The sequence below is a fragment of the Vulpes lagopus genome, chromosome 2 (assembly GCF_018345385.1).
Source record: "Vulpes lagopus strain Blue_001 chromosome 2, ASM1834538v1, whole genome shotgun sequence".
NCBI lineage: Eukaryota > Metazoa > Chordata > Mammalia > Carnivora > Canidae > Vulpes > Vulpes lagopus.
The window spans coordinates 56526402-56535234 of NC_054825.1; positions in this window are offsets into that span (position 1 = coordinate 56526402).

The window sequence follows — 8833 nt, forward strand, 5'->3', positions numbered from 1 at the left end:
AGCATCCTGAACTCTACCCTATTAGGACACAATCAGGAATTCTTTTCAAGGTCCCCAGGAACACCAGAAGCCAAAGTATGAAGGAGCTGAACTAGGATTGTACTGCCCGAGTAATATAGTTGGATTATGAATGTCCCAAAGATTGTTTTAATGGAGTCTGAAAAAAACTCTGTTTTAGCAAGACGTTACAAATTTAAGAGCTAGCAAAGAACTTACAGATGATCTGGGCTAACACGTGCAGTTCCGAGATGCAGAAACTGGGATGGAGTTGGTAAGAGATTACAGATATGCCCAGGTCAGGAGTAGAGGCCTCTGGATCCTTTTCTTTCTGTGTCATGATCACCCAGTGTCCTCCCTCACAGTGCTGTCTTCTGTTGTCTTCCTCTCTTCCTCCTCCTCCTCCTCCTCCTCTCTTGTGTTGTTTGAAGAAATGGCACAGATGATTTACCATCAGTGCCTGCTCTTCATGTCAGCCAAGCCTGACCTTCAGGTACCACATGTCCTTGGACCACAAAGGTAGGCAGATGCCACTTCAGCCCCACCTGCAGCCTGTCTACCACACTCCTTGATTCTCTTCTGCTTGCTTCTGTGTGGTTCCAGCTGCCAAACATTGGCTTCATCTCCTGTCTAGAGTCTGCTCTTGTCCTTTGGAGTTCTGGTGTCCTTTGCCCTTCCCTTGGTATCTAGCTTAGATCTCCCCCACTTCTGATGTCCTCGCATAGCATCCTGCACCACTGCTACCTCTTGGGGTACAAAACTGGCCCCATACTGCTTGCTCTTTGCTAATGTCCTCTTACAGAATGGAGAATATTTGTACCCTATCAATAGTGACAGCATCTGCATACATGTGTCCCCAGTGTAAATCCTCTTATCTAGTTACCTGAGTATATCACAGGTTCACTTATTAGAAATATAAATTCCTTTGCAGCATTTGAAAAATCAACAGTTTTCTATTTTTATGTTGATAATATTCTACATAGACTCATTTATTTTTTCTTCATTTTATTGTTATTTAAATTTTGTTAGTTAACATATAGTGCAATATTGGTTTCTGGAGTAGAATTCAATGATCCATCACTTACATACAACACACAGTGCTCATCTCGAGAAGTGCCCTTTTAATACCCATTCGCCCATCTAGCCCATCCTCCACCCACCATCCTTCATCAACTCTAAGTTTGTTCTCTGTCATTAAGAGCCACTTATGGCTTCTTTCCCTCTCTCCTTTTTTACTTTCCCCCTACCCATATGTTCATTTGTTTTCTTTCTTAAATTCCACATATGAGTGAGATCATATGGTATTTGTCTTTCTCTGACTTACTTATTTCACTTAGCATAATACACTCTAGCTCCATTCTCGTTGTTGCAAATGGCAAGATTTCATTCTTTTAGATGACTATATATATATATATATATATATATATATATATATATATATATAATGTATCTATATATATAATGTATATGTATATATATTGTATTGTATATATATAATGTATATATAATTATAATGTATAATGTATATATGATATATAATGTATCATATATATATCACATTTTCTTTTTTAAAAGATTATATTTACTTACTTGACAGAGAAAGAACATAAGCAGGGAGAACAGCGGGGAGAGGGAGAGGGAGAAGTAAGCTCCCTGTTCAGCAGGGCTTGATCCCAGGACACTGGGATTATGACCTGAGCCGAAGGCAGACACTTAATTGACTGAGCCACCCAGGCACCCTACTACATCTTCTTTATCCATTCAGTCAGTGGACATTTGGGCTCTTTCCATAGTTTTGGCTATTGTTGATAAAACAACAGGGTGCATGTACCCCTTTGAATTTGTATTTTTGTATCCTTTGGGTTAATACCTAGTAGTGCAATTGCTAGATCACAGGGTAGTTCTATTTTAACTTTTTGAGGAACCTTCAAACTCTTCTCCAGGGTGGCTGCACCAATTTATATTCCCACCAACAGTGCAAGAGGGTTTCCCCTTTCTCTCTATTCTTGCCAACACCTGTTGTTTCTTGTGTTGTTAATTTTAACCATGCTGACAGGTGTGAGGGGATAGCTCATTGTGGTTTTGATTTGTGTTTCCCTGATCATGAGTGACGTTGAGCATCTTTTCCTGTGTCTGTTAGCTATCTGGATGTTTTCTTTGGAAAAGTGTATATTCATGTCTTCTGCCCATTTCTTAACTGGACTATTTGGTTTTTGGGTGTTGATATTGGTAAAATCTTTGTGGATTTTGGATATTAACCCTTTATCATATATATCATTTGCAAATATCTTCTCCCATTCTGTAGGCTGCCTTTTAGTTTTGTTGACTATTTCCTTTGCTGCACAGAAGCTTTTTAACTTGATGAAGTCCCAAGTTCATTTTTGCCTTTGTTTCTCTTGTCTCCAATGACATGTTTAATAAGAAATAAGAATATGGCTGAGGTCAAAGAGGTTGCTGCCTGTGTTCTCCTCTAGGATTTTGATGGTTTCTTGTCTCACATTTAGGTGTTTCATCCATTTTGAATTTATTTTTGGTATTATATAAGAAAGGGATCAAGTTTCATTCTTCTTCATGTGGCTAATTTTCACAATACCATTTGTTGAAGAGACTTTTTTCCATTGGATATTCTTTCCTGCTTTGTTGAAGATGAGTTGACCATATAGTTGTGGGTCCATTTCTGGGTTCTCTATTCTGTTCCATTGATTCATGTGTCTGCTTTGTGTACATGTACCATACTATCTTGATGCCTACAGCTTTGTAATATACCTTGAAATCCAGATTCATGAGGCTTCCAGTTTCGTTTTTCTTTTTCAGAATTGCTTTGGCTATATGGGGTCTTTTGTGGTTCCATACAAATTTTAGCATTTTTTGTTCTAGCTCTGAAAAATGCTGGTGGTATTTTGGTATGGATTGAATTAAATGTGTAGATTGCTAAAAAAAAAAAAAATGTATAGATTGCTTTGGGTAGTATAGACATTTTACTTTAAAGTGATATTTCTTGGGAGGCCTGGGTGGCTCAGCAGTTTAGCGCCTGCCTTCGGCCCAGGGCGTGATCCTGGAGTCCCTGGAGTCCTGAGATTGAGTCCCACATCGGGCTCCCTGCATGGAGCCTGCTTCTCCCCCTGCCTGTGTCTTTGCCTCTCTCTTTCTCTCTCTCTATGTCTCTCATGAATAAATATAATAAAATCTATTTAAAAAATAAATAAAGAGATATTTCTCAATCATAGTTCTACATTTCCCTAGATTACTAGGGACTAAAAGCTTGCTGGGATCCCATGATCCAAAGAGTATGAACTAAAGCAACAACATTATATGGATATATGCAGTTACACAAGGAGTACTATTCCCAATTTGGACAAAAATAGAAAGTAGAGAAAGAAGAAAGTCAATCATATTTGATAAAAATGACCTACTGAGGGGGAGCCCGAGTGGCTCAGCGGTTTAGTGCCGCCTTCAGCCCAGGGTGTGATCCTGGAGAGTCAGGCTTCCTGCATGGAGCCTGCTTCCCCCTCTGCCTCTGTCTGTGCCTCTCTCTCTCTGTCTCTCTCTCTCTCTCTCTCTCTGTGTCTCATGAATAAATAAAATCTTTTAAAAAAATAATCTACTGATCTACTTGTAGAGAGAGAATATTTTGTTAAAGTACTTCCATTTAGAAAATCTATTATGCCTGCTTTATTTTTTTAAGAATTTATTTATTTATTTATTTATTTGAGAAAGAGTGAGAGAAAGAGGAGGAAAGAGAAGCAGATTCCCTACTGAGCCCAACCTGGAGCTCCATCTCAGGACCCTGGGATCATGACCTGAGCAGAAGGCAGGCACTTAACCGACTGAGCCATCAGTTTCCCCTACTAAACCTGTTTTAATGCGTAGATAAAACCTGTATATGTCTAGTAATATCCATGTGTTTATACACAATTAATGTTAATTAATTGGTTAATTAAAGCTACATTTGCTTATCAAGGATTTTTAGACCTAAAAGAGAATTTGAAGATTTTCTAGTCAAAGTCCCTCATTATCTTGCATTTTGGGGATGGCTTGTCTCTGTGCCACACAGCGTCAGCTGAGATGGCTCAACTGGAGACTGGATGGTCCACTCTCAAGAGAGCTTGCATAGCTGGCAAGTTGGTACTTTCAGCTGTTCATCTTCACATGAAACTCTATAGGTTACTTCTTGGGCTTCTTCATGGCATGATGGCTTGATTCCAAGGCAAGCATCTCAAGTAAAAAATGTAGAAATGCATTCATGATCTAGCCTCAGAAGTCACACAGAGTGATTCCCATAGTAGTATATTGGCCAAATAGTTCACAAGGAGTCATGGGATGTGGGGATACACTCTTCCTCTTGATGGAGAAGTAGCAAGGTTCTAACAGAGCATATGGGATCGGAAATATTATTGTGATTATTTATAGAGAATATAATATGTTTTAGTTCACGCTGCTACAACAGACTACCATATATTGCATGGCTTATAAAACAACAGAAATTTATTTATTTTTAATTTTTTAAAAAAGATTTTATTTATTTATTTATTCATGAGACACACACACACACACACAGAGGCAGAGACACAGGCAGAGGGAGAAGCGGGCTTCATGCAGTGAGCCTGATGTGACATTTGATCCCAGGATCACGTCCTGGGTCTAAGGCAGGTGCTAAACCGCTGAGCCACCCAGGGATCCCCTTAAACAACAGAATTTTTTTTTCTCACAGTTCCAGAGACTAGAAAGTCCAGGATCAAGGTCTGGTGAGAACCCACTTCCTAGTTCATACATAGCTGTCTTTTCACTGTAACTTCACATGGAGGAAGGGTGAGGGAGCCCTGTGCAGCCTATTTTATAAGGACACTGATCCTATGAGAGGGCTCTGCTTTCACTTCCTAATCATTTCTCAAATACCCCACCTCCAAATACCTTCACATGGAAGATTAGGTATCAATATATGAGTTTTGAGGTGAGGAAGACATTCAATAAAATACAATTGTTTTTTGTTTTCCCAGAGCTTTTCATTTGATAGTTTTTTTTCTTGACGCTCTAATTCATTCCCAAACCATTCAGTAAAGCTGTTCATTTCTTCTCAATGCCTTCAAACACATGAATTACTTGCTTCCTCTAACTCCTTTGAGGCATTCTTCCTAGAGCCATCAGCTATCCTCTCCAACCTAGACCGGGTGCTCTCTGTACCTGCCGCACAGCTGTTCTCCGTTCTCTCTCCCCCATCTTTCCGAGAATTCTGTTTACTTATTGTTGTATCAAATCCTCAGTTTTCTACATCCAGTGCTTCCTATTTTTGCTTTATTCTCTAGTTTTGGTGGAGCCTATCATTCAAGAGCCTCCTTAAAAAGGGTGTGGGATGTGTAATGGGATGAGTGGTGATGCTCAAATTATGTGTCCACGTCCTAAGCCTCAGAATCTCTGATTATTTCCTCATCTTGAAAAAAGAGTCTTTGCAGATGTAATTAAGTTGCAGATCTCAAAATGAAGGCATCCTCAATTTGGAACCAGGTTGGTCCAAAATCCAATGACAAGTGTTCTTATAAGAGATGGAAGAAAAGAAGGCATAAAAACAGAGAAGAAGGCCATGTGAAGATTGGGAAAGATTGGAATGATGCTGCCACAAGGAACATTGATAGTTACTAGAAACTGGAAGGGACAAGAAAGGGCTTTTCTCTAAGAGCCTCTGGAGGGAGTATGGCCTTGCTGATGCTTTGATTTCATACTTCTGGCCTCTAGAATTATAAGAGAATACATTTTTCTTGTATTAAGTCATGAGGATTATGGTAATTTGCTATGGCAGCCTTAGGAAACTCAGAGTGTGTAGGGATACACTACATTTTTGAAAAATGTTTATTCATACATCCTTGATTTATAGTTTGGATGGGGATGGAATTCAACTTGCAAAATAATGACTTTATATTTCTTTCTTGATACATTTATAAGTTGGCATTCCTCTGTAAATAAGAGCTCTCCTTATCCCATCTTTTGTGTATTTTTTAAACTAGCAGTTTAGACAATTCAGTGTAATATAATCAATTCCTATCATTATTCAATGTGATGCTCAGATTATCCCAAAATTTAACCAGGAGAGGCCCCTTCAAATTGGCTTTGTGTCTTTTGATAAGTTGTTTAGCACAGAGCTCACCATGTATTTCCTCTCCCTCCATTTCTGGAACCAACCTTTTCTCCTAGGAGAACTGTTCCATTTACTGGAGAATGGCATTTAGAAACTAAGATCTGAGTGTTGAGTATAATGCCATTCTTATTTCTTACCCTTCATGTATGACCTTTTAAAATCTCTGGAATCTTTTAGGAACTCCCTGTTTGCGTCCAGTGTTTTGAAATTTCATGGTTATGTGCCTTGGGTTGGTTTGTTGGTTCTATCGTGGATTTTTCAATCTAAAAACTCATGGCCGTCAGTTCTAGAAAATTGTCTTCAGTTATTTCTTGATGATTTTATTCCCCTAGTTTTGCCTATGTTTTTCTTTCTAGAGGTCCTATTATTTGGATGTTGGATTTTATAAATAGTCTTTTGTCCTCTTCTGGCCAAATCTTCAAATACAAGACATATCAAGGCTCAAAGATGTAACAGCTTTATGGCTAGAAAGAGTGTAAACCATATAATGTAGAGGAGTTGGGGCCATCCTGTATCTCACCAAACCAAAGATGGTATGTGAAAAATATGGTGTGATGGAAAAAGCAGTGATTTGAGGCAGAAAAATATATTCCAGCCTCAGATGTGTAACTTACTAGTTTAAGGATTGTGTGGTAGATTGTACAAGTGGTTGCCAACAATTCCTTCCACTCATGTCAATATATGTCACTTCCTTTATGAACAAGTGGAATCTATTTCCCGTTCTCTTGAATCTAGGTTAAATGACTTGCTTTGACCAGTAGAATACAGAGAACTAATAATGTTCCAGTTCTGGACCTGGCAGCTTCCATTTTCATTCCTGAAAACTATCAACCACCTTGCTACAGAGAGGACCTTTTGGCTCTTCCAGACTCTATTTGGGTATCCCTAGCCAATGCTAAATAGACCAGAGATGAGCTGACCCAGTGAACTCTCCCCTTTGTAGAATCATGAACAACTGGTAGTTGTTGTTTTAAGCCTCTAAGATTTGGAGGTAGTTTATTTCCTAATAATAGTAACTGAAACAAATTAGTACCCAGATGTGGATTGTTGCTCTAATGAAAACCCTAAAATATGTGACATTGACTCAACTGTAGGCAGTAACCAGAGAGTGGATGGATGGTAAGTGGAGGTTGAAAGGGTGGTGAGGAAATTGCTGTAGGAGGTTGGAGAAGCGGCAACCTAGGTTATGTATTGGCAAAATGTTTGACATTACCGTTGCCTGTGGTAACATGAATGACAGAAAATATGCCCAGTGAACTCTGAATCTAGCCAAGGAAATTTCTAGGCAGAATCCTGAAAATGCCAATGGTCTTTAACTGCTTATGATAAAGTATAAGAGGAGAAAAATGCACTAAAGAAAGCTGTTTGGTTTTCAAGCAGAATTGTTAGGCAGTAAGATTTACAAAGTAAGAAATGGCCTCAGAATAAAGATCAATTCATGTGTGACTACAAAACCTTTTTTTATTTTTAAGATTCGAGAGAGGGGCGCCTGGGTGGCTTAGTAGGTTAAGCATCTGACTCTTGATTTTGGCGGGGTAAGTGATCTCACGGGTTGTGAGGTCCAGCCCAGTGTTGTTTGTCTCCAGGCTCAGCACAGGGTCTGCTAGAGACTTTCTTTCCCTCTCCCTCTGCCCCTCCCCCACACTTGTGAGCTTTCTCTCTCTCAAATAAATAAATCTTAAAAAAAAAAAAAAAGATTCCAGAGAGATTTAGTGTGGTACTCTGAACCCATCTCAGGTCTTCGAGGAATCTTAGGTGCATTGTTCTAGCCTAATAAGCACAAAGTAGAGAAGTCTGTTTTTAGAAAGAATAATACCTGTGAATCTTGGAGCATGGAGTTAAACATCATTAAGATTTACAGAAAACCCGTGATGTTTTTGAGAAAATTGTATTGGTTATAAATTATTGGAGCACAGAATGAACCCCAAAAAGATTTACAGAAAATCCACATAGTTTTAAAGATAATTGTATTTTTAAAAAAGATAACTGTTGGCAAGTAATGCAGAGCATTTTCTCATGTGCGTGTTGGCCATGTCTAAGTCTTCTTCTGTGAGATTTCTGTTCATGTCTTTTGCCCATTTCATGATTGGATTGTTTGTTTCTTTGGTGTTTTTTTTTTTAAATTTTTATTTATTTATGATAGTCACAGAGAGAGAGAGAGAGAGAGAGAGAGAGAGAGAGAGAGGCAGAGACAGAAACAGGCTCCATGCACCGGGAGCCTGACGTGGGATTCGATCCCAGGTCTCCAGGATCGCGCCCTGGGTCAAAGGCAGGCGCCAAACCGCTGCGCCACCCAGGGATCCCTCTTTGGTGTTGAGTTTAATAAGTTCTTTATGGATCTTGGAAACTAGCCCTTTATCTGATACGTCATTTGCAAATATTTTCTCCCATTCTGTAGGTTGTCTTTGAGTTTTGTTGACTGTATCCTTTGCTGTACAAAAGCTTCTTATCTTGATGAAGTCCCAATTTGCCATCAGGGAAATACAAATCAAAACCACAATGAGATACCACCTCACACCAGTGAGAATGGGGAAAATTAACAAGGCAGGAAACCACAAATGGAGAGGATGTGGAGAAAAGGGAACCCTCTTACACTGTTGGTGGGAATGTGAACTGGTGCAGCCACTCTGGAAAACTGTGTGGAGGTTCCTCAAAGAGTTAAAAATAGAGCTGCCCTACGACCCAGCAATTGCACTGTTGGGGATT